At 46.3% G+C, this 25,502-nt stretch overlaps 1 long non-coding RNA gene across 1 annotated transcript; it reads left to right on the forward strand.

The window, feature by feature from the left end:
• Positions 1-1,030: 1,030 nt before the first annotated feature.
• Positions 1,031-24,064, forward strand: LOC114208895 (uncharacterized). Its single transcript, XR_003609175.1, has 4 exons — positions 1,031-1,178; positions 2,985-3,140; positions 19,619-19,721; positions 23,622-24,064. It is a non-coding gene; the product is annotated as an uncharacterized LOC114208895 (long non-coding RNA).
• Positions 24,065-25,502: the final 1,438 nt, after the last annotated feature.

Here is a 25,502-nt window from a genome sequence, read left to right on the forward strand (position 1 = left end):
TTTGAGGTCCTATTGAGAAACGTAGAAAGCTTAAATTCCAGTCATGTGCGTCCCTATTTGTATGCTCCTATTGCTTATTATAATTACTAGCCTTTCCCCCACAAATTAGATGTTAATGTTATTATCAATCAACTGGAATCCATTTGTCTGTGGATGGGTACAGTGTGGAGAAGGGTATAGAAACATAAGGAAAGGGGCTGGCTGAGACTTATTAAGGGCTTTGGACTTGATCTTAAAACTAGGAAGCCCTGAAGGGTCATCAGGGTCCATATGCTCACATTTGATTTTGAGAAAGCTTACTCCGGAGTATGAAGAATGTAAAATGGAGACCTGAAGAAGAAAACCGATGGGTGCTCTTGTAGTAATCCCTGGGATGAATTATAATTAGCAAGGTGACATCAGGATGGAGAGAGTGACAACGTCTAGAAACCGCCCCCCCCCCCCCCCCCCGGCTGCCCAATCCACTGCATTTGATGAGTGGCTGGATCCGGTGGGTGAATGGGAAGGGGAAGGCAGGGATTTCACAAGATTTCGGGTAGAAGTCATGAAATATGGTGGGAAGACGAAGAGTTGAGTAGATAGGTCTCTCCTCAGGCTTGTGATGAAAACTGGAAGATTTACATGTCTCTGTAGAGACTCTACGAAGCCCTTTCAGAAACGGTAGCTCCCTTCGGAAGACCTGTATCTTCAGAACCCTAGGCGCCAAAGCAAAATCCCTTGCTCAGAGACGGCCTTGGCCTCAAAGCAGAGATCGGGCAAAAGCTGGAGAATGGTTTCTGCGTTTGCTCCCTGCCTCAGCTTCGGCACACTCGGACCGCTGCTCCTTCTTCGGTGACCACCGGCGGCTTTTCGAGGCGGCGAGGGACCTCACCCAGCTGGCGCTGGTGTGCACCGCGTCTGCGCAGAGCGCGGGCGGGGCTCCAGGCGCGGGCGGGGCTCCAGGCGTCGGCAGCGTCGGCAGAGCGGCGAGGACGCGCCCGGTGCGCGCTCCTTGCGCGCGGCCCCGCCCCCGAGGCCGCCTGCGCGGTAGCCTCCCCGGCAGCCGCCGCGCTTTCCCCGAGTGCAGGCTTTGTTGGTCTTTCTTTACGAAAACGCACATCCAGGAAGGAGGAGAGACTGCCGCAGAACTGAGTTCTGTTAGACGCAGTCATCGGAGGTTTTGCAATGCCCCGAGAGCCGTAAGTACCAGGATATTCACTGAAGTGTGTCGGCGTCCTGAAAAGGCTGAGAGTTCTCAGTGTCAAATAGGGGAATTGGCGGGATGTGGAAAACTACCGCGGATGACACAGATGAGTTGTCTTCAGCTCTGTCAGGCTCAACACTTTTTCAGACAAATCCTTGTCAGCTTCCTTGAGGTATCAGTGACCAAAAAAAAAAAAAAAAAGCAAGCAGGTGCTTAAGGAGTACCGTGTGCTGGTGTAATACGCTACACATTGTGAAATGATTACCACATGAGGCTAATTCATGTCTATTAATTACCTCGCCAGTTGCCATTCTTTGGTGTGGGGAGCACACTTGAAACCCACTCTCTTAGCTCATTTAACATATACAGTACAGTCTTAGCACCAGTCACCAGCGAGGCATTAAATCCCCTGGAGCTTATCCATCTCATATCCAAACGTCCACCCAAAGACCAGCTTCTCCCCACCTCACCCGACCCCCAGCTCCTAGACCTCCATTCCTCTCCCAGCATTTGAGTTCTAATTTTTATGGATGAACAATATTCCATTATAGATCGGTCGCATTTTCTTTACCCATTCATCCGTCGGTGGGCATACAGACTTTTACTATTCCTTGGCTACTCTGTATAATGCCGCAGAGAACACGGGAGTGCAGAGATCTCGTAGACACGGATTTCATTTCCTTTGGATATTGACCCAGAAGTAGGATTGCTGAAGCATATGGTAGGATCGATTTTTAATTTTTGGAGGAACTTCCATACTGGTTTTCATAAAGGCTGTACCAATTTATACTCCCATCAACAAAGCACAACTTTCCCCTTGTCTCCATGTCCTTGCCAGTACTTTTGACACCACTGTTCTACAGTAACTATTTTGCAATACCCCCCCCTTTGCTGACCCAAAATTAAATTCATAGGTAATATATTTACCCAAGTGCATAATTTTTTTAAGTGAAGAATAATTGACATATAACGTATTAGTTTTAGGTGTACAACACAATGATTTGATATTTTTATATATTGCAAAATGATTACCACAGTAACTACTTAACATTCATCACCTTACATACGTTCAAAACAAATTCTTCTCTTGTGATGAGAACTTTCAGATCTACCTTCTTAGCAACTTTCAAATATGCAATACAGTATTATTGTTATTTTTGCAATACGGTATTATTAACTATAGTCACCATGCTGTACACCACTTCCCACGACTTTTTTATTTTATAACTGGAAGCTTGTACCTTTTCACCACCAAGTGCATGATTTTTTTTTAAAAAAAGGATATAATGGCCTGACTATAATATAAACAAGTTAAATAGAATAAAATCTTAAGTGTTTTTTACCCTTTTTGTGTCCAGCCAGGAAAACAAACCACTCTCAGTATTTCAAACAGAAGTAAATTAATCTAGGGAATTGGTTATAAAGGTTTGGGAAGGGCTGGGAGAGCATATAGAGGAAGGTAGGGTTATGCAGGATTAATAAGTACAGGGACTCACTACTCCGTAGAGCTGGAGAAACCAAGGGGAAAATGATGTCACCAGAGCCTCCGATCGCAAGGCCGCTGTGGCTGCCACCGTGCATACCACACCATGCACACCACACAACCCAGAAGACAGGGGAAATGGTGTCTCCCTGATTGCTTCCATCCCCCAGTACCTCCCATTGGCAGACCCTCAGAGAAGCCAGATGGGAAGGAATCTGGAAGCTGTAACTTGGAGGTTTCTAGCCCCATAGGTGGAGAGCAGGCTCTGAAGGGGTGTACAGAGCCAACAGATAATAGTTTCAATTTGCAAATTTTTAGGTACAACTACATTTGAAGATATAATGAAGAAGCCAGATGCTTGAATATGCATTTGAATAAGTGGGAATTTAATAGAAGACAAAGTTCCATTAAATGTTACAGACACTCTGTGTATCTGACTTTCGGGAAGAAAAGGCTGAATAAGTGTACTCCCAGGTATGTATAGTCACTATGAATGCAATGACTACCATACAGATAGATCCAGGTGGTTGTAGCAGTGACTCCAATGTTATGGGTGGCTTTGCCATTGCCGATGAGATTTCCAAATGGTTGAGTTGACAATTCATAGTAAAAAGTGTAAACAAAACAAAACTCAGGAGTTGCGTTGTTATAAAATTCAGGGTATACTAAAATCGTGCCAAAAAGCTTTGTGTTTATATGTCAAGTGGAGTTAGGTCTTGCGCTGAAAATATTATGAACAGGGTTTTGGGGTTTTTTTTTCCCACCTTCAAGAATATCCATCAGGACATTCCAAATTTCAGCTGGACTAAGCATTGTAGAAAATCCAATTTCCTGGTCTCTTCCCTTCTAAGCGCTCATTGCATATCTCCCACCCCTTCCTCTGACCCCCCATTATTGTAACAATGAAAAATGCCTTTGCAGATTTTCAGCCCTCTCCTGAGCAGCAGTACTGCTCTTAATACCACAGATGTAGTTGTATGTTTTCGATATGGAAATATGAGATAGTTAAATTAGGTTATAGAATGGCATTATATATAGTATTAGACAGTTGCCTTTTGTTATTTTAGGAGGTATTTATACATGCATAGGAGAAATGGGTTGGCATATATAAACCAAAGTGTTAACAGTGGTTATCCCTGTTGTTGGAATTTGAGGAATAATTTTTTTTTGTCTTATCTGTATTTTAAATTCTTTCTACTTAGGACATTTTAAAATTCATTCAAGGTAAAAAAAAAAAAGAAGAAGAAGAAGATGGTGATGTCAGGCAGGCACATCAGTGAGGATCCTTCTTGGCTCATAGGATCAGTCAGACCCCCTAAATCTGTCAGTGGGGACCGGCCCAAGTACCTGGTATAAGCACTTGCTCAGACAAACTCTGGAGATAGGCCACCTCCTTCCTTCACAAACCACTCTTTGGTGCTCACCGATCCTTAGGAATGGTGAACAGAGCATTTCCTTCCTTCTGTTGGTCCGAAGTGTGTCATGCTGTATTTTTGGCTTCATAGCACAGCACTTTCTTTAAGAATAGGAGCCCCCTGAACTCACCCTCATGCCTGCACCATAAATCTTAGGTATAAATCCCCAAACTAGGAGACTGGGTCCCAAGCTTGGAAAACCATTTCCCATCCATGGACCAAAATGGGGGTATCAGCAAGATACAACAAGTTCAGTGTGTTGCATGCTGGATGCTTGTGGCAGGCCTGGCACTGTGGGACCTGCCAAGAAAACCAAGGAAGGATGATTGGATAGGAGTACCCCTGTGTTGGCAGGTCCCAGAATTTTCCAAATGACTGCCCACTGGGATTTAACCTAACATTGCCAGCCTCCAAGACCTCTGTCCTGCCCCGGGCCTCGTGTGTGGATCACCAGGCCGGGTGTGGGTGTACCTGACACACACACGTCTCCCAGACCTGAACGCCTGGGCCAAGACAAGGGATAGTTTCCAGATGTGGGCCTCACATCTGGGCCAGCCATCAGAAGGCTGCTTATTTGAACAAAGACTGTAAGTACTCAAAAGAGCCCTGAGGTCCAGAGAAGGCTGCCAAGAGCTGGCGAGCAGATGAGTGTAGAGCAGACCTTAATTTATGGTTCCAGGAGAGGAAGAAAGCCGTGCTTTGTGGTCCTGCATTGATACGTGTGAAGCAAGGTAATCCGCTCCTTCAGGATGGGTAACGGCTTCATTCACGGGATTTAAATCAGGGGCTTAGATTCTAGGATGAACAGAATTCTGGACTGAGTGCAGACTTCCATTTTCAGCGTCCCACCTCAACCTTGCCCCCCTCTCCACATCATCTCATAACTCATATTCTGTGGAAACATGTTGGGAATAGAAGACCTTACAATTTTACAGCTCAGTGGGCCCTTTTAGCTCATTGTCCCCACCAGACACACACTTTCTTTTATATGTACCATGTGCCTTGAGCATTTTCCCCACTTGATAGGAGGAACTGAGATGAATCGATCTGTTTGCAGTCATCTTTGGAGGAGGTGATTGAGATTAGTGCAACTTGGAGCAGATTTGTACCCTCCTACAAAGTAGAGAAGTGCACTCTTCTGGCTGAGTTGTGTTGTGGGACAAAAAATGTCCCTGTCCCACAGAACTGTTGTGTCTGTGACAGACACTGTCCCCCTCATTCATATTTTGAAGCCCTAACCCCCAGTACCTCGGAATATGACTGTATTTGGAGATAGGGGCTCTAAAGAGGCCATTAAGTTAAAATGAGGTCGTTAGGAGGGGCTCTAATCTGATATGATGTGTCCTCATAAGAAGAGATTGTGCCCAGACACATACAGAGGGAAGACTATGCAAGGACACAGGGAGAAGGCAGCCATCTCTCTACAAGAGAAAGACCTCAGAAAGAACCCACCCTGATGACCCCTGGATCTCAGACTTTCAGCCTCCAGGAATGTGAGAGAATCAGTTTCGGTTAAGTCACCCAGTCTGTGGTACTTTGTTATGGCAGCTAGAACGAACTAAGATTTTGGCGGGGGGGAGGTGGGATGGGCTGCGCTAGTGGCACTGAGCTGCCCAGTTCAGTGGGAGACCAAGGGCCAGGCTGGCAATGAGGCCGGGCAGCACCATGAGGAGCCCTGGGTGCAGGTGTGAGCTTCAGGATGTTTGTAGTTTATTTTCCAGTTGGTGCTTTCATTATCCTCACACTGTCAGGACAGTTCTGTTAAGTGTCACTGCCTGGCCTCTGCTTTGTGTGGGACATTGAGAAGGTGTGGGACATTGAGAGGGGCCCCGAGGGCAGTTATGCCACAGGGCCTCAAGTCCAGACTCAGGAAGGGGCAAGAGCGTGCCCACTGGCAGGGGAGGCATCCTTAGGGCCTCAGGAATAGCTGGGGGTCTTTTGAGAACTAGTTTCCTTCAGTGATGCTGGCGCACACTTGTGCCATTATCACTTGGATTACAGGTAGAATATAAATGTTTCTAGCCATGCTAACTTTAGGGAAGTTATTTAAACTCTCTGGTCCTGGTTTTTGGCTGTGAAATAGGGATAAGCGTCCCTTCATAGAGCATTACAAGGATTAAATGAGACAACATATAGAAAGGCTATAGAAGTATATTGCACTCTCTTCTTCACCAAGTGTTTCTTGAGTACCTACTCTGTGCCAGATACCATCTTATGCTTTGAGAATATAATAGAAAATAAGAGGAAAAAAATGTCCCTGTCCCACAGAACTTACATTGTAGAGAGGGAGCAACTATAAAGGAAATGGACATGAAAAGTGATTCCAGAAGGAAAAGGGGTCCGCTGCGTCAAAGGCTGTTGCAACGTCAAGGTAAGCAGAGGAAAGTACCCATGCGCAGGTGCTCACATTTCATTCAGCAGACCCCAGTGAGGTGGAAGGCAGAGCTGAGCCCTGGACTAAGGAGACATTGCAAGGGCTGATGCTTCCTGGAGAAGGGGCTGGAAAAATCTGCTTGTTGGCCCAGGGAAATAATTAGGAAGTTTATTTATGCCCAGGATCCTGAGTGAAGAAAAAAAAAAAAAACCTGTTTAAAAATAAAATGAGTTTGGCGGCTCCTCAAAATGTTAAACACAGAATTGCCATATGACCCAGCAACCCCACTCTGAGGTGTAGACTTCAAAACATTGCAAGCAGGGTCTCAGGCTGATCCCTGTACAATGGTTCACAGCAGCACTGTTCACAACAGCCCAAAGGTGGGAATAACCCATCGGTAGATGACTGAATCAACTACATGTGGTAGATGCACACATTAGTGAACCTTAACATGGAATGGAATTCTGATACATGCTTAGCGGGGATGAACCTGGAAAACATCATGCTAAGCAGCATGAACTAAAACAAAAGGGCAAATACTGCATGACTGCACTTACGTGAGCCATCCTTGTAATCCAATTCACAGGAATAGAAAGTAGAAGAGGGGTTATCAGGGACTGGGGCGGGTGGGGTGTTACTGTTTACTGGGTACAGAGTTTCTGGGATGATGAAAAGTTCTGGAAATGGACAGTGGCCATGGTTAATGCTGCTAAATCATGCACTTTAGAATGGAAAAAAATGGTAAATTTTATGTTCTGTATATTTTGCCACCATAAAAAAGAAAGGAAGAGAAAGTTATCTGTTCCAGGTCGTAGAGCTAGGGGAGCTGAGTGCTGAGCCTGGCACCCGGGGGCCCCTCTGTCTCTCAGGAGAGTGTGTGCTGCTCACAGAGGCTGGAAGTTCCAGTAGCCGCAGGACCACCTGCAAGGGAAGACAGCAACCAGCGCACCTCTCCTCCTCCAGTTTCTTGCTCAGCCCTGTTTCTTGCGTCTGTGTTTCTTACGACTGCCTTTCTTGTCTTCCCTTTAAATCGTATTTGCTCTTGTTGGGCTTTGAGGGGTAATTAACTGAGGCCGCTCCGTGTGCTGGCACGTGCCCTGGGGCCAGGCTGCGTGGAGTCAGATCTCAGCTCTGCCACTCACTGGGGGGTACTCTGGGGCAAGTTTCTTAAGCTCTCTACCCGTGTTTTCCCACCTGTGAGAAGCCGGTAAGAGCGGAGGGGTGGTTGTGGAAATAAAGTGAAGTCGCACATGGGATGTGTCTGGAGCAGCGGCTGGTACCCGGACGGCTGGGCGAGTGTTTCCCTTGTCAGCACACCACCGGGACTTGGGGGGCTGCCTTAGAGGGAGGGTCTGTGGCCAGCATTCAGGCTTGCTGAACTCTAAGCCTTTTGCCGGATTCTTAAAGCCTCGGGACTCTTCTCGAATCCATCAGAGCCACGAAGAAGGAAACGTTGCCCATGCGCATCCTTACTTACTCGGCGGCTTGGAATGATCTCTCCATTTCCGTAGGAGGTCGTTTATAAATGACTGGGTCGTGATCAGTGCATTCTAAAATCACTTGAAGTGTGCTCCCGAGGTTCCACGCTCCTAAGCTAAGCGAGGTTCCTTTCATTCAACAGTGCTGCCCCCTGTGGGCAGTCTGCACACTGCAGCCCAGGTCACACGAGCCCGCAGGGGGGTGGGGAGGCGTGCCAGGCCTGATGGTATTATGTTTCCCCTGACATAAGCCCACTCCTGATTCTGTTCTCTCTAAATGGATTTGTGAGATACTTACAGCGCTCCTGTTCCCATGAAATGAGGCTTAACGAAAAGAAAAAGGCAGCCAGCTTCTGATAACCCAAGGAGACACAGCCCCCGTGTGTGACTCGGGGCAAGTCGTGGATGTCGGTCAGCAAATGGGCTCCTGGAGGCCTAGGATGTGCTCTCTCTCCTGAAGAATATCCCATTTCCACACTTTTTGAACCAATGACTCAAAATCCAGAGGCACAAACAGTGAGACTAATATGTTCTATGTTTTTAAAACCTTTTGCTCATAAAGCAAAAAACAACTACTCTACACTAAATTTTGGAATGAAGAATGGAAATGAAGAATGGGAAAATAGTTTTATAACTCATATGACAAAAAAGGCCTACTCTTCCTAATACATAAAGAGCTCCTAGAAATAGGAAGGAAGGAAAAGCAGAGGAGAGGAGAGGATGGACTAGAAAAAATTTGGGTCACATTCACAGAAAGCAACCCTGAAATACCATTTTCGCCTACTGAATTGCAAAAATCCTCATGTTTAACACCACTTTCTGTTGGAAGGTCTGTGGAAGGACAGACACCCCAGAAAAATGTTACTGGGGATGTAAACTGGTATATCCATTATTACAAATTACAGTATATCCAAAATTACAAACATATAGGGGCGCCTGGGTGGCTCAGTCATTTGAGCGGCCAACTCTTGATTTTGGCTTAGGTTGTGATCTTGGGGTCCTGGGATCAAACCCCAAGTCAGGCTCCACCCTCAGTGCACACAGTCTGCTTAAGATTCTCTCTCTGCCCCTTCCCCCTCTCGCAGGGTCTCTCTCTCAAATAAATAAATCTTAATAAATAAATAACACCCTCTCCCCCCAAATTACAAACATATAATTCCACTACTGAGAATTTATCCTATAGCTACAGGCATGCACAGAGGACATTCATTGCATGGAGATTATTCATTGCAACATTGTTTGTGATAGAAAACAATGGAGGCGACAGGTGGCTCTTAGCAAATTTGCTGCCTCCCCGGGATGAATGCTATGCTGTAAAAAAAAAAAAACAGACGTGCTTTCAGTATTGACATGGAAAGAGCTCTACTATATTTTGTTAAGAAAAATAAGCAAGGTTCAGGACAGTGTATATAATCTACTACCTTTTTATCTAAAGGGGTGGAAGATAAGAATTTATATTTTTGTTTCCTTGGCTTTGCAAAACAAAACTGAATAGAAAAAAATGCTTCACGAGATTTCCTGTGGAGCCCCTGGACTGACAGGGATGAAGCTTGGAGTTATCCATTCTCCTTTCCACTCCTTCCAGACTTTCCATTCTCCTCTTTCTGTTTATTGATTGTTGAAAGGATGAAGGTGTTACCAGTGTACACTTAAATAAATACATTCTTGGGGCGCCTGGGTGGCTCAGTCGGTTAAGTGTCTGCCTTCAGCTCAAGTTATGATCCCGGGGTCCTGGGCCATCGGGCTCCCATGTGGGGCTCCCTGTTCAGCAGGGAGTCTGCTTCTCCCTCTCCCTCTGCCCCTCCCCCTGTCATGCTCTCTCTCTCTCTCTCTCTCTCTCTCTCTCTCAAATAAATAAATAAATAAAATCTTTAAAAATAAATATATTCTTATTTTGGGCAGGTAGGGAGGATTCTCCTATACTACAACAAGAGAATAAATAGTCCAATATATCTGAGATTCAATGCAGTAATATGTATGGGCACAAAGATTTAACTGCAGTGGTCCTGATCACATATTGTTTAAATGGGAAAATTCCAAACTCTTGGAATGTTAACTGTCCAACATCAGGGGATGATGACATATCCGTAGGACAGTGATGCATCCATAGGACAGACTACTCAAAGCTAATTCAAATATCCTGAAGTATATGTGTTGACATGGAGAGCTGGCCATTTAGTATAGAGTGGGAAAGCAAGCAACATATTTGTATATATGATCTGGTACAATATTTGTAAAATATATAATATAGAAGTAAGTAGGGGCCACTCTACTGATTGAGCCACTCAGGTGCCTCAATCTGAGTACTGATTGAGCTGAGTGGCTCAATCAGTTAAGCGTTCAGCATCCAACTCTTGGTTTTGGCTCAGGTCATGATCTCAGGGTTGTGGGATCCAGCCCCGAGTCGGGCTCTGCACTTAGAGGGGAGTCTCCTTCCCAACTCCCTCTCCCTCTGCCCCTCCCCCTGCTCGTGCACACTCTCTTTCTCTCTCTCTCTCAAATAAATAAATAAATCCTTCACACACACACACACACACACACACACACACACACAGAGTAAACTCTGTAAGGTTAATATACCAAAATATTATCAGTGGTCATAGCTAGATAGTAGATCAGGATCCATTTTAATTTTTGTCTTTTACTTATCTGATTTTCTGATATTATCTATTAATAATATAGGTAAAGTTAATTTAAAAAATCTTCCAGCCGTATATATGAAAATATAGTTTTAAATAATGGGATCAGTAGCATATATCCTGTTATAGTACCTGGTTTTTCATCTTGAGCTCTCATCACCCTTATCTTTTCTTGACAACAAACACATTTCGAGGAAACCAAGCGGTGGGACTAAAATGATTTTATGTTTGTTTTCAGTTTTTTTCTCAGTTGGATCTTCTGATTTTTCTACTGTCAACCTTTATTATTTATGTAATTAAGAAATAATAAACACTTTTAAAAAGAAGTGCTTTTGTCTAATAGGTGGTTTTGAAAGCTCTTTTTACAGACTGTTTTCACACAATGTATGCAAAACCTGGCAGAGCCATGATAACTGCATATGGAGAAACAGACTCAGGAGGTTTTGAGGTTTGCTAGGAGTTACCAAGCCAATAAAATGAAGCTGTGTCGGGGCCGAGTTGTCTAACATGTGGTCCAGGGATGCTCATTCTGCCTGCCACACACATTCCCAGAATCCTCCTGGACCTCGAGAAGGCTTGGACTCAGCTCCTGCTCCACTAGAAAAGCGGACAAGGTCATCTACAATGCCCAATAAAAGTCCACAAAAGGAGAGGCTAACCCACAAGGGAAGCATCCCTGGGAAGACACTTGCTTGAGGGCCCCATACTGAATGGCAATGAAAGTCCTAAGAATTCTCTTTCCACTTTTCCATGACTATGTTTACCACTGAATGCAGGAAGATTCACAAATACTTCTAGAGAAAATTATTTCCATTAAAATAGAAAGAAAAAATTAGATTTTTCCCATGTAAAGATTTTTAAAAATTGTATTAAAGGGTAAACTTATTGAAAGTAAAACTATTTTTACCTCTGTATTTCAGTGCTTAGTTATCCCAAAGATACTCAGTAGATCCTGGATGGTTGTGATAAATGGGTGGATGGATGGATGGGTGGATGGATGGATGGATGGATGGATGGATGATTGTTTGAGATGCACTAATTGGAAGCGGGAAGGAAGGAAGAGGGAGGGAGGAAGGAAAGAATGAGAGAAAGAAGGAAGGGAGACTGGGTTGGTTGGATAGATGAAGGGAAGGTTGGTTAGGATGGAAGAAAAGATGGTTGATTGGCTGGCTGGGTGTGATGGAATAGTGGGTGAAAGGATGGATTGATGGATGGAATGGTTGGCTGAAGCTGGAGTTGATGTTAGAGTATAACAAACTCTCAAGTACTGTGGGCTGCTTCAGCTTAGGGACAGAGATGTTGCTGACATAGTTCTCTTCTCTTCTGGGAAAGATGGAAATATCTCAGCTTTTTTTTTTTTTTTTTTAAAGATTTTATTTATTTATTAGAGAGAGAGAATGAGAGAGAGAGAGCACAAGAGGGAAGAGGGTCAGAGGGAGAAGCAGACTCCCTGCCGAGCAGCGAGCCCGATGTGGGACTCGATCCTGGGACTCCAGGGTCATGACCTGAGCCGAAGGCAGTCTCTTAACCAACTGAGCCACCCAGGCGCCCAATATCTCAGCTTTTTATGCCAGTCTCATTAACAGCTGCCAAGACATATGTGGGGCTCTCAACTGTCGTCCTTCCTCTTCACATCCGTAGAATGGCAGAGAGAGTTAATAGGCTGAATTGAGGAGACACGAGAGTTAGCATCTTCATTTTACAGGTGGGGTAACTAACTGAACCCCCCTTGCAAATAATGAATGTCCAAACTACTAGAGGCCTTATAAAATACCAGGCATTTAAAAATAAAATTGTAAACCATAGAAATGAACAAAAGAAGAAAGAAGAGGGTCATTAAAGTCATTCAGTGGGCTGGGACAGGTCTCCCCACTGTGGTTACTGCCAAGGCTAAATTGCAGTGTGTAATGCCATCTGCCCTAGTATTCTTCCTGTCACTCCTGAGAGCTTTTTATTCCACTTTATTTTAGGAATGCCAAAAGGTGGGTTTCTAATTCTATTCCTCTCTAGTTCTTTTTATAGTACTCAGATCTGGGCAAATATCAGTACTATAAAAGTGTGTCCTCTTTTTTTGTATTTTAAATCAGCTAGAAGTTGAATATCTTGAATTTCCTGCTTCCTTGGAATTCATCACCTGGCTGTTTGCAGTGCCAGTTGCACCTGCACGGTTTTCTGAGCACAGGTCTGCCTGCCAGGCCATTAGCAAGGCCAGTGGACAGATCACACACTTGGGTGTTTTTAGTTCTGTCACTTTAATGAGAGTGAAGTGCTCCAGGCTGCCTGCAACCCCTCCCAGTGTTTGTGAGACAACTGAGCTGGAAGCAGGGGTCCATTTAGAAAGTGCCAGGAAGCTGCAGAAAGTTCTCAAGCACACTTACCTATGAGGAGGACAGCGAATCATGGCCCTGAGTTTGTTGGGGTCTTTTTCTCTGTGCCTCTTTAAAAAAAAAAGGTACATTCTCCTAAAGGCATTGACTAAGGTGCTACAGCAGGAGCTACCTGAGCCCCACTCACACACTCATCTTTCCTGGTTCAGTGCTGACAGGCTCGAGTTCCAACTGCTGACACCTCGTTTTGTGTCCTGCGAACTTTCTCTTGACCCAGAGCCCCCCTTCGCCACCTATGCAGCAGGCCTGAGTGCTAGGGAATCGAAGCCCCAGGGAGCAGCCTCCCAACAATGGTGAACAGGAATTGGCGTATAAATACCCCAGCTCCCTTGCCCCTCGGGTGGGATGACTGTGACATGTATGTTCTTCATTGGCTCCAGAGTTTTCTGAGCACTTCACTTTTTTGTGTTTTAATTTCTGGTTTCTTCATCCAGGGAGATTAAATCCCTTATTCCCTTGCTAGTTTCTGAAGTTTCATTTTCGTCTGTGTGGGGGTGCCTTTCTCTGTATTTATATTGCCCAGGAATCCCAACCATTGGATTCTGAAGAATCATGTCTTCTGTTCTGAAAAAGAATCTCAGCCAGTGTCTCTTTGAGGATTCTACTCTCTCATTCTTTCTAGTCTTGCCTGAAATTCCTGTTAAGGATATGACAGCTCTTGTTATTTTATCCTCCATGTCTCATAGACTTTCTTTCATATTCTCCATCTCCCGCTGGCTCCTTCTTCCAATTTACAGACTCTTTCTTTAGCTGTGTCCAAGCGCTGCTTAGCCCCATCTACTGAGTGTTTCACTGAAACGATCCCACTTTTCATTTCTAGAAGTTCTGTTTGGCTCTTCTTCAAATCCATTGGCTGTATTTATCCTCATTAGTTAGTCTCTCTTCTGTGGTTTTTGTTTTAAACATCTTACCTTATGCACTCTACCTGAACATTTTATTATCTGAAAGCTATGTTTAACGTGGACATTGACTTTTACTCACAGTGACTGTGTCCTTTAGTACTTAATAATTTTTTATTTTTATTGTAAGCTTGTCTTCCACCGGGATGATCTTGTTTTGTTCTGTCTCGTTTTCTGTGGGAATCCTGTGCAGTTTGGAACACAGAAGTGTCCCTCCACAGTGGTTTTATTTTTGCTATTGCCAAGTTCCTTGGGGATAGTCAAAGCAGCTAAAAAAAAGTCACCACCTCTATGTAGCCTGCTTGGATCTCTTTCCCTCAGCTGAGCCTTGGAACTTCTCTGCTTGCATAGCTCCTTGTACACATCTCTATGGCATCCCAGACAGCATTCTGTTTTGAGACCGTGTATCTGTTTCCTCAATGACTCTAGAAGCCCCTCAGCATTCATCAGGTCTAGCACAGAGCTCATAAATGTTTGCTGAATGAATGAACTTGGAGAAATAAGTCCTCAGAGCCTCAGCTTCTTTGAATGGGAGGTTATCTTCTATCCTTATCTCATGGGATTTGGGGAGATCATAGACCTTCAAGGTCACAAGGTGTTTTAATTCAACCCATAAGATCACTGCATCAAATCTTTAAGTCCCTGCATAAGATAATTAACTAAGGGGCCCTCATGAGCTGTGAACACCGACACAGGCACGTCACTGCTTTCCCACGGTCCCACTGCTACCCAGTCCTGGCAGCTGGTCGACCATCCATGATTATCTGCTTTCTTGGTGCTTGGTGAGCCAGGAATGGTTGCAGTGGAAAAGATCCATCATGTAGTAACAGTTTTCAGACTTTTCTGAGACCCAAACAAGGCTGTACTGAGGCTGATTGCCTCGGGCTTATCTTGGATTTATAATCCTTCAAAATCCAATGGCAGTAGCGAAGAAAGCAGCTGTGTCCACCCTAAATGCCCGCTGTCTGGTCTTCATTTTCCCGGCCTGCCTGAGCACCCTTTGAGAGTGCTGACCTTGACACCGCGCGTCCTGGTTTGTTCTCACTGCAAGGTCAGAGGCACAGCCTGCATTGTAGGTGTGTTTGAATTTTGACTTGAATTTCAGTTAAAGGTAGAGTTGCATTCGATACTCAACATTCTATACATGAAATATAAGCTACCTCAGAACACTGGAAATTCTTGATAATGGCAAAGTACAATACAAACATTTTGGGTTTGTATTGTACTTTTTCTTTTCTACTCAAGCGTTTTGCAGTGGGGAAGAAAGGACTGGGCTTGCAGTGTTTTTTAGTGGTTCCAACTAGCGCTCTTCCTCTGCCCCCTAGTGGCCTCGTGACAAATTGTAAGACCCTTCATGTTTCTTCTCAACTTCCCTAGTTGCTTCTATTCTTACTGTTTTTGTTATTGTTCATGAAAAAGAAAGATTTTCTTAAACTTACCACAACCTCAGAGTTCCCTATGCTAAAAATGAAATTAATGAGGTATAATTTTACTAGAAAATATGTGTGCAGTGAGAGGCATTGAGAACCTAGAATTTAGGAAGGGATTCTCTCTTATTCCCCTACAGGCTGCCACCATCTATCTTTGGTGTCAATACTTTCTGGGGCAGCTGTTTTCCACTCTGGGGTCCCTTGCTTGACAGCTCCATTTGAACCAGCATGAAATGTTCACTCCCTCCCCAGCTGCATTCTAGAACCTAGAACCTCCCAAGTCAGACCTAAGCCTGCCTTCTGGTGTTCTTGGGGGGATATCTAGTTCCCACCCTGGACTCCTGTCCAGGCCAAGAACAGCACCTTCCTCATATGCCTTGGCTCCCAGCACCCACCTCCTCCTGCCTGTGCTCTCAACACAGCACTAGTATGGTGGAACCCCGAGACAATTGGATCCTAGACATGAACATGGTATTCACAGGATGGTCGGACCAACACCAAGCATAGTTGTTTCTGGTGACATACGGACCATGCAAACCATGTCTTTATTTATGCCACTGAGCCTGCATTAGTTCCCTTACCAAACGCAGAATCTGATCGGCTCCTATTGAGCTAGCTGCCTCCCAGCACCCTCCAGTCATCTTCACATGTGTAGTGGCCCAGGAAAGCTTTTCTCATTCCTCCCTCATAACAGTGGCTTCTTTGTTCAATATAGCCATGGTAACTTTATTTTTATCTCTGTTTTTTTTTTGCCAGGAGACTGGCAATAAAGAGAAATTCTGGAGGATTTGACCACAGAGGAAAGAATGTCCCGAGAGTTCTCTTTCAGAAAGAATGAAGGGATGTCCCTGGGGCCAAGAATCAAGTTATGTTCTTGACCTCCACCCTCCCTGGCTGCCATGCTCCTTGTCAGTGACATGGAATTCACTTCACCATGCTCTTGTAAGGATTATAGGAAGGGGGGAGGGCTTTCCAGAGAAGAGAAAGCCTCCTCTCCTTCTAATCTTGAATGGACAGCTGAAAGATACTATTCAATTTCAGGAACTTTTCCCATAAAACCTCACTGACTTTCAGGAAATTAGCTCTCCTGTCACTAGCTAGTGGGAACCTCAGTTCACAACTCACTGGTGTGTAAGAAATACTATGTTTTTAATTTTCCCTAAATCCAGTTCTGAATCTCTGTGTTAGTTTCCTAGGGCTGCCATAATGAAGTGCCACAGGCTGGGTGGCTTATACAACAGAAATGTCTCACAGTTCTGGAGTTCATAGTGTTCTCCCCATGTGCCTATTTCCGTGTCCAAATTTCCCTTCTTGTAAGGACACAGTCATATGGGGCCCACCCTAGTGACTTCATTTTGACTTGTGACTTAACTTTTTTAACTCAACTTTGTAAAGACTTCATTTCCAAATAAGGTCACATTCTGTAATACTAGAGGTTAGGACTTCAAAATATCTTTTTTCGAGGGGACACAATTCAACCCATAGCAATTTCCATCCTGCCAAGTTGGCAGGAAACCCAGCCTTGACTACCATTAGCTCCCTCTCCACCACACTCATATACTCTCCAGCCCAGAACTGAGCTTCTGATGTTTTTGGCCAACCCTAAGCACCTGGGAGATCCCTCTGTCTTTCATTGTTCCTGCTTGCTACTGAGTGCCTAAGCTTGCATGGTGTCTCGGAGTCAAAAGCTGACCAGCCATGCTCTGCTTGAAGCCCCAAAACTCTTTGTCATCACTGGCAAATCCAGTGTCCAGGGAGTCGGCTGGGCAACCTGGCACCCTCCACAGGCATCCTTTCTGAATATTGCCACTTCATCAGGGACCTGGGGTCTTGCTAGTCTTGACCCCATCAACCTCTTTCCTTGTACTTCTTAAAGCCCCTAAAGGCATCTCCTCAGGTGGTCCCAGAAGAAACAGAGCCATGACATTAAGCAGATTTATCTTCAGACCTTCCCTGAGGAGAGGTCACTTAGAGCCTTGCTTACATGAAATGGAGGGAGGGGGAAAAATATTAGATGGATGACAAAGCTTGTATATCAGTGGATTGTCCTGCCATGCTCCTAACTGTATACCCAACAAATAAGCCATAGGCCAGTTCGCCAAGAGAAACCTAGCTGGCTGGGAACCTCAGCCCTGAACATGGTCTCCCTCTTGTCTTCCACACTCAGTTCCAAGGTGCTTGCCTACCTGAGCAGGTGTTGCTGGGACCCGCGGGTGGCTAAGTGTGAGTGAGTTTTGCTGGGGTCTCCAAAGTCAGAGTCACCTACTGGGAATTGGACACGGAGAGCAGAGCTAGAACCAGAAGGGGACAGTTTAAGAAGAAGTTGAGGGGACTGTAGTCTCTCCTGAAGAAGAAAAAAGTGACCGTATGCTTGGGCAGGGGCACTGTGGTATAAGAAATACATTTGGTCTTTGTCTCCAGTTCCTGTCACAGAGCTCCTAAAACCTGGGAATTTCCTGAGTGACAGGGATGGCTTTTGTTATAAAGAGCTCCTTCATAAAGAGCTTCTTGTGGTCTCACCTGAGTTTATGCTAATAAGGTAACTTAACATGGAGTTCCTGGATAGCCTAAGGATGTTTTTGGTCCTAGAAAGACCGAGGAGGAGGGGCTCCATCACCAGAAAAACCTAGTGGTTAAAGGGTTGGAACTCCCAGCCCCGCCTACCAGCCACCCGGAAGGGTAGTAGGGGCTGGAGATTAAGCTCTGTAAAAACTCTTGATGGGAGAGATTTGATGAGCTTCCGGATTGGTGAACACCAAAGTGCTGGGGTGGTAACATGCCCAGAGAGGCCATGGGAGCTCTGCACCCCAGCCCCCATACCTTGCTCTGTGCGTCTCCTCCACCTGGCTGTTCCCGAGTTTCATCCTTTATAATAAACCTGGTAAACAGAAGTGTGTCCCTGAGTTCTGTGAGCAGTTCTAGCAAATTATTCAATCTGAGGAGGGGGCTGTGGGAACCCCTGATTCATAGCTGGTCAGTCCAAAGCATGGGTGGCCTAGGACTTGAGACTGGTGTCTGAAGTGGGGCAGTCTTGAGACTGAGCCCTCAGATCTGAAGAATCTGACACTAACTCCAGGTTGTCGGTCGTCAGACTTGAATTCAATCGTAGGGCACTCATGTGGCGTCCCGAGAGTTGGAAAAATCACTGGTATGGAGAAAACCTACGCATGTGTTGTCAGAGTGTTCTGGGTAAAAATAGTCCAGGCTCACCCTGACCCCAGAAGGCCAAGAGGGGCAGACTGGTGGATTGAGGTAACCCTGTGCTTGAGATAGAATTGTATGGAGAACAGAGAGGGTCCCTCTGGGGCCCCTAAGGCTCTAATGGCCCTTGTCACTTAGGTCCACGGGGACAGAGAGTCCTTTTTTCTTTCACTGTGTGTGATTCCTGGCACTAAGGAAAGTCCACAGAGAATGGTAGCTCCATATGAGGCAGCCCAGCAGCTGACAGGATAGAAGGCAGAACCACACCACAAGAATACTTTGTAGGGACACAGCTCGGCTCAAGGAGGCCAAGAGCACCAAATAAGAAGTAGTAAGTGCCCTTAAGGACATGCACCTACAGCACACCTGTACACGTGTGCGCACACACGTGCGCGCGCACACACACACACACGGAGCTTAACGAACATGCGTCTCAAAATTTTAAAATGCAGCAGATGAATCAAAAGAAATTGTACTCATTGTGAGATTGGAATTAGTGCCCTGGAAGATTAAGCGCAAGAACTGTCTCATTAACCAAGTTGCTGGATTCAAAACACCCCAGATCTGTTGTATTTCTCTGTGCCCACAGGAGTAACTAGAAAATATATATATTTTTAATGGTGGCTTTTACAACTACGTTAAGAGAACATCAGATACTCGGGAAGAAATCTAACAATGGATGTTCAAGGCTTCTGCAGTGAGAACTATAACATATCACTGAAAAAAATTAAAGGAGACTTGAGCAAATGGACGGATCTGCAAAGTTCATGGGGAGGAGACCTCAATATTGTTAAAATGTCATTTATTCGAAATTGGTTTATAGATTTGAAGTAATCTCATTTAAGATACCAAGATTTTTATTTAATTGGCAAGCTGATTCTAAACATTCATTGGGAAATCCTCCCCTTAACAGTACATAAGAGTTTTAACTGTTCCAAAATCTCATCAACCCTTGGCATTGTCTGTCTTTTGATTTTATTTTGCTTTATTTAATTTTATTTTATATTACAGGATATTTATCATTTTGTATGGGAATTCCTAAGGGGAGTAAATCTGTGGTAAATCCCTCCAGGGGTGGGTGGAGAGGGTACCCATCCTGACTGGGCATTGTTTCTCTTTGTTTCTGCAGACGGACAATGGCAGAGTTCAGCGTGAGCTGTCCAAGAGACTGTGTGTCACACAGCAAGTGAGAGATTTGAGGTGAGGGGTTGGGAGTCCTGAGTGGATGAAAGGTGAGTGGCAGGGCATTGCCTTAACATGCCTTCCATTCCCCTGGGGCCTCTTCTCCCAAGAGATGCCACCACCCACTCAAAGTTCTCAAACCCAGAAAGTACTGATGACAGATGTTTCCATGAGTGATTCGCAGCTGGGTGAGTGTTGGTGTGGCAAGGGATAGAGCTTTTTCCAACTACATTTGTGCCCTTCTTTTCCTCCAAAGATCCTTGATCAGCCACTTAGAATCATCACCCTTTCTTGGAGCCCCATGGTACCTGGTGGGAGAGCCATTCGCCCAGGCGTGTTGGGACAGCAAAATGACTGAGAACCAAGGCCCACATGGGTGATCTCAGTGACTCCCAAAATGTGGCTTTCTCAAGGCTCCAGGAGAATCAGAATGCCAGTAAACCCACCTGTGGCATCCACTGACATTGAACCCAAGGATGGCTTCCTGGGTCGCTAAGAAACTCCCCCATTGTCTTTGGCTTCTCCAAAACAAGGAAATTGGGGTGAAGTAGCTCTCGGTGTCTGTTTCCTGCAAGCATTCTCTGACAAGGTCTCTGTCTGGTGTGAGTCTTCTGAAACAATTTGAGAGTGTTACACAGTCCGAGACATTAAGCTTAAGATGATTAAAAAAAATCTGTACATTGTCAAGCTTTTCATTGTCCTACATGTATTTTTCAGAATATTTTATCTCTTCTCAGTAACACCTTATTGTACTAACTTCTAGGAAAACAACTCTAAGGTGATAATATGTAAGTGATTCATAAACTGCAGGGCACTATATAAATATTGACGCCTCTACAATAAGATGCCTTCAACTTAGAACTCGGTGAAAGAAACTAACATGCGAACCCTAGTGCTTTCCTGTGTCAGTCTCCAGGTTCAAGCCAGCAATGCACTGAAATTTAGTATAAGTGAATACCAGAGAGAGAAGATTCAGGGAGGGTGAAGAAACCGTGATGAGGATCCTCAGTGCTTCTTGGAGGCACTGAAATGTGAAATAACCTTTGGAAAGCCTGTGAGGTGACTTGGTATTTTTCCACCCCACTGAAGCTGGGAGGTTAATGAGTTTGCCCTGTATATAAGAACCAGACCTACAGTTTAGAAGTGAGGGCTGGATGCCCCACACTCCTAGCTCCGGAGCAGGAGTGGGATGGGGGGGGGGTACTCTCTCTTTGTAGGGGTTACCCACCCACAGGGGCAGAGCTCCGGGAGAGGCTCCCATTGCACTTGTCTTTCCAGCCCCTACCTTTGACCCCCACGTCACCCCCAAGGATGCCTCTGTTGATGCCTCTGCACCTTCCGGGCCCTGCGCGGGGTCCCGTCGGTCTTCCTGTTGGTGACCGCAGTGGGTGCCACACTGGTGCTGGGGTTCCTTTCTGGCTCATCCTTGTCAGCGTTGCCACCCTCCCTCACAGACCTGGAAATTCTGAGAAGTGTCTTTTTACCAGTGATGCGGCCTCGCCCTCCAGACCGGCTGGTTCTGGGATGGGGCAGCCCTGCCAGGCTCATTCTCCCTGCTCCGAACGAGGCTCCAGGGGTGAATGAATCTGTCAGAATGTGCTCTTCGGGGGAAACCAGTGCTCTGGTTTTCAGCCTCCTGTGAAAGCTGGTGCTGGAGTCCTTCCCAGACCCAGAGCTGATAAAGGAACTCTCCATTTTCTTCTCTTGGCCTGCAGTAACTACAATTGTCCACGCGGGCTGCACAGTAGAATCACCCAGGGTACTTTAAAAAATACTCGTGTGGGTCCTACCCCCAGGCCAGTTAAATCCGACTCTGTCAGATTTTGGATCCTCCCCAGCAGCTCTGGTGGGCGGCTGGCGGTGAGAAGCACAGCGGGCAAAGTACCCCAACAGCTCCGAGAACACAGGGCCCGTGTCCCCAAAGCGCTGCTGAGGATGCGTTGTCATTACCCTTCAGGTTCCCAGAGTGGCTACCCTAAACCACTGTCACGTCGTCATGCTCCCTCCTCTGCCCAGCACATGATCCAGCCCCTCACCCACTGAGTCCAACTCCAGATGCCCACCTTGGCCCCAGCCCCTGTCTCTTGTCCCAGTGCTGTACTTGGGTTTGTGGAGTGTCAGCAGATGCACAGCACGGGGCTCAGAACAAAGCCAACCCTACATCTTCCTCATCAAGCCCTTCCCTCCACCTCACCCTTCAGAGGTGGGGTCTCCAGTGAAAAGGCCCCTCACCCCTCACGCCCCGCCAACGTGGACGTGCCCTGCCCACGGCTCTCACCACCCGGGTAGGAATGCTGACGCTGTGTGGGCTTGAAGAACACAAAGAACTCCCAGGGTGGGGCCATGGCCTCCTCTGCTTCTGCCTGCTGGTGCCCTATCTCAGGGCATGTGCACATCAGAGTTGTCTAAGGGAATGGCATCCGGCTCCCTGGCTCCACAGCTCCAGGCATCACTGCAGGGGACACTGACATGAATCAGAGCAGGTTCTAGAATCAGTAGTCAGTTCATGGTGCAGGCTCATCAAGGATGAGCCCCTACCGTGGAACTGATCAACACAGGAATCCCTGGTCCAAGTGTGCCAGGAGGGCCCTACCATGGCTAAATCTCTTGGCTCCCCACAGAGGTCCCCCCCGCCGGTTGTTTCTGAGAGCAATCAGGGTATTGTCACAGGAGTTCCTGGGAAAAGACCCTGCTCTGGGTTGAATTGTGCTCCTCGCTAAATTCATATGTTTGAGTCCTACCCCTCCGTACTTCAGAATGTGACCTTACTTGGAAATAGGGTCTTTGCTGATATAATTACTTTAAGATGAGGTCGTTCCGGATTAGAGCAGACCTCAATCCAACATGGCTGATGTCTTTATAAGAAGAGGGAAATTGGACACAGAGACCCAGACACCCAAGGGAGAAGGCCCCGTGACAAGGGCAGAGACTGGAGCATGGCAGCTGCAAGCCAAGGAGCACCAAGGATCATGGACAGCCCCCGGGAGCTGGAAGAGGCAAGGAAAGGTCCTCTCCCCCGAGTTTCAGAGGGAACACGGCCCTGCCGACACCTGACTTCTGATTTGTAGATTCCAGAGCTAGGGGAGGATGAGCCACCTGGCTTGTGGTACTTTGTCATGGCAGCCCTGGGAAACCACGACAAGAGTTCACCCCCAGCCCCGCTGTCAGTTTCTGAGTGTGTTTCTAGGGGTTTCGGAGGCTCCACATGTCAGCAACCAAAACCCCCATCTAATTGGCTGGAGCAGCTAAGGGATTTTTTTTCTGTATCTCAAGTTGCTTGATAGAAAGAGATACCCCTGTCAATAGTTATCATCATATACTCGGGGTATATGAGCCCGGGGAATTATACACGGGGATATGTGTAGCTGGGGCAGGCGGGAACGGCTTTATAATCCCAGACAGAAGACTCTGCCTTTCATCTAAACGTGTGCGTTCAGCTTACTTCATGGCTTTCCTAGAACAAAACGGTTCTTTACATTTGTGTATTGGAAGTAGATTTTGTTGTGGAGGCAGCTTCAAAAATGACGTACCAGGTTGAGCCACTTGAGGCAAAAAGCCTCCCGGCAGTTTTTAGAATCCAGTATCTTCTACCAAGATTTCAGAATTCTTGGAGCTGAGTTGTAGCCGGGGCATCCAGTGTGTGTGTAAGACAGTTTAAAAAATTTTTTTTAGAGATTTTATTTATTTATTTGACAGAGAGGGACACAGCGAGAGAGGGAACACAAGCAGGGGGAGCGAGAGAGGAAGAAGCAGGCCTCCCGCTGAGCAAGGAGCCTGATGCGGGGCTCGATCCCAGGACCCTGGGATCATGACCTGAGCTGAAGGCAGACACTTAACGACTGAGCCACCCAGGTGCCCCTGTGTGTGACAGTTTAATATAGCCTTCGTAAAATTTGTAAGATACTCTGGAATTTTGTCCTCAAACAGTAATTCACCAATTCTTTTTGCAGTTCACTTCTTGAGCATTGTCACTGAGATCTATCCAGGTGGAAAAGCAGCTGAAATCAGAACACTCCTCAACATGACCTCACCACAGAGCCACAAAAATGGTAAATTCCTGTGAGGCCAGACACCAGATACCCCAGCCTTGCACACACTGATGCCGTTGGGGAGAGAACCACAGGCTCTTGCTTAGGTTTCTCTCTTGAGGGGAAAAAAGCCACAAGGAGTCCTGGACGCTCAGCTCAATCAAGTTCAATGGGCATGTGTTAGATGCTAATCGATACTCAATTTTGCCACCAGGGAGGGTGCTGTTTTGAGCAGTTGCATGTCTATAGGAAATAACAGAGTGATTTATTTTTATGTTGAAAACCAATATTTCATATGCATTCTGTCAATATGGCCTCTTCCCCACACCGCGCCTGCCTCTAATGTTTAATTGTAATGAATTGTAGTTGCAACAAATTGAACCAATTGACATTGAAAAATGAGATGTAAAAAAAAAAAAAAAAGGAGGTAGAAAAGCATATCCTTTGTGGTCAATGTTAATCTTGCAAAGGATTTTTTTTCTGTAAGGCCTGCCAAGAGCAGAGAAGAAGATGGGGCTAGAAAGCGATTCACTGAATCAGCAGCTCCAGAGAGGTCAGAAAGAGATGGAAGCGGCCCTGCATGTTTGGCAAAGAGAAGAGAATGGAGAGGTTGGCTGGAGGGTCCCAGAAACACATCCTGGGAGATGTGAACGAGGAGTGTGTGTGACCAAGGGTGGTCAGGAGGATGGGGTTGGGTGCCATGCGGCTTTGGGAGGGAGGGTCATCTGGGCCTCCTACGATGTCACCCCCACCCTCTCACACCTTGGCTCCCAGCAGGGCCCCTTCCCTGTCCTGGCTTAGCTTCCTATTCCAGACACAACATTCTGTGCTCCCTTCAAGTGAATAACCTCTCCAAGATGTGGCTGTTCTTGACCCACTGCCCTTTTGCATGACCTGTCAGAGCCTGGAAGGACGTGTGGGACCCACCTGGTACGAAGACTGGATCCGTGGGGTCACTCCCTTGGGGCCCCCAGCACCACATTCACCAGACTAAGAAAGCTGGGGGGGGGGCTGCTACAGGATACTGTCAGAACAAAATCCCCCGAGACTTTCTCAAATAATCATGGCCTGGAATTATCCCAAGCATTTTGTGATTCCCCTCATGCCCCCGCTCCTTGGCCTTCAAAAAGCCCCCAGTGATGGAGAAGGGAGTCACTTATGTATCCGTGTGGCAGTTGTCACATGTCTGCTGTCTGTCTGGTACTGTCGCTCACGTCCAGGATACTTCACGAAGACAGACGAGCTTCTACTCTCCTGGAACTACAATCCGACGAGGGAATGGTGAACAGATAAACTCGATCGTTTCATGTATTGATAAAGGCTATGAGGCAATTCAAATGCAGTGACATAGGAGAGGGTGACATTGAAGGGCCCACCTCAGTTCAAGACGACCGTTCTGCGGAGGTGAACATTTACACCGAGGTCAGAATGGAGAAGGAGGCAGACAGGAGAATAAGGAAGAGTGTGAGGGGGGCCGGAGCTGTAAGGAGGGGCCTAAGTGGGGAGATGCATGGCTTGTTCAGTGGGATGGGACTGGAGATTCTCACCAGGGCGGATTTTGCCCCCGACCCGGGTGATATCTGGCAGTGTCTGGAGACATTTGTGTTGCCACAGTACAGGAGGGTGCTGCGGGAAGCTCGTGGGTAGGGCCAGAGATGGCGCTAAACATCCTACAGTGCACAGAGCAGCCTCCATAACAAAGATCTATGGGGACCAAAATGTTACCGGTGCTGAGGTCGAGAACCGCTGAACCAGAGGGTGTGCATGAAGATGACCGTGGAACAGCCTATGCAGGGAGGCTGT

Source organism: Eumetopias jubatus, unplaced genomic scaffold (genome assembly GCF_037043125.1).
Source record: "Eumetopias jubatus isolate StellerSeaLion01/CBP00866 unplaced genomic scaffold, mEumJub1_p1.0 scaffold_16, whole genome shotgun sequence".
Lineage (NCBI taxonomy): Eukaryota > Metazoa > Chordata > Mammalia > Carnivora > Otariidae > Eumetopias > Eumetopias jubatus.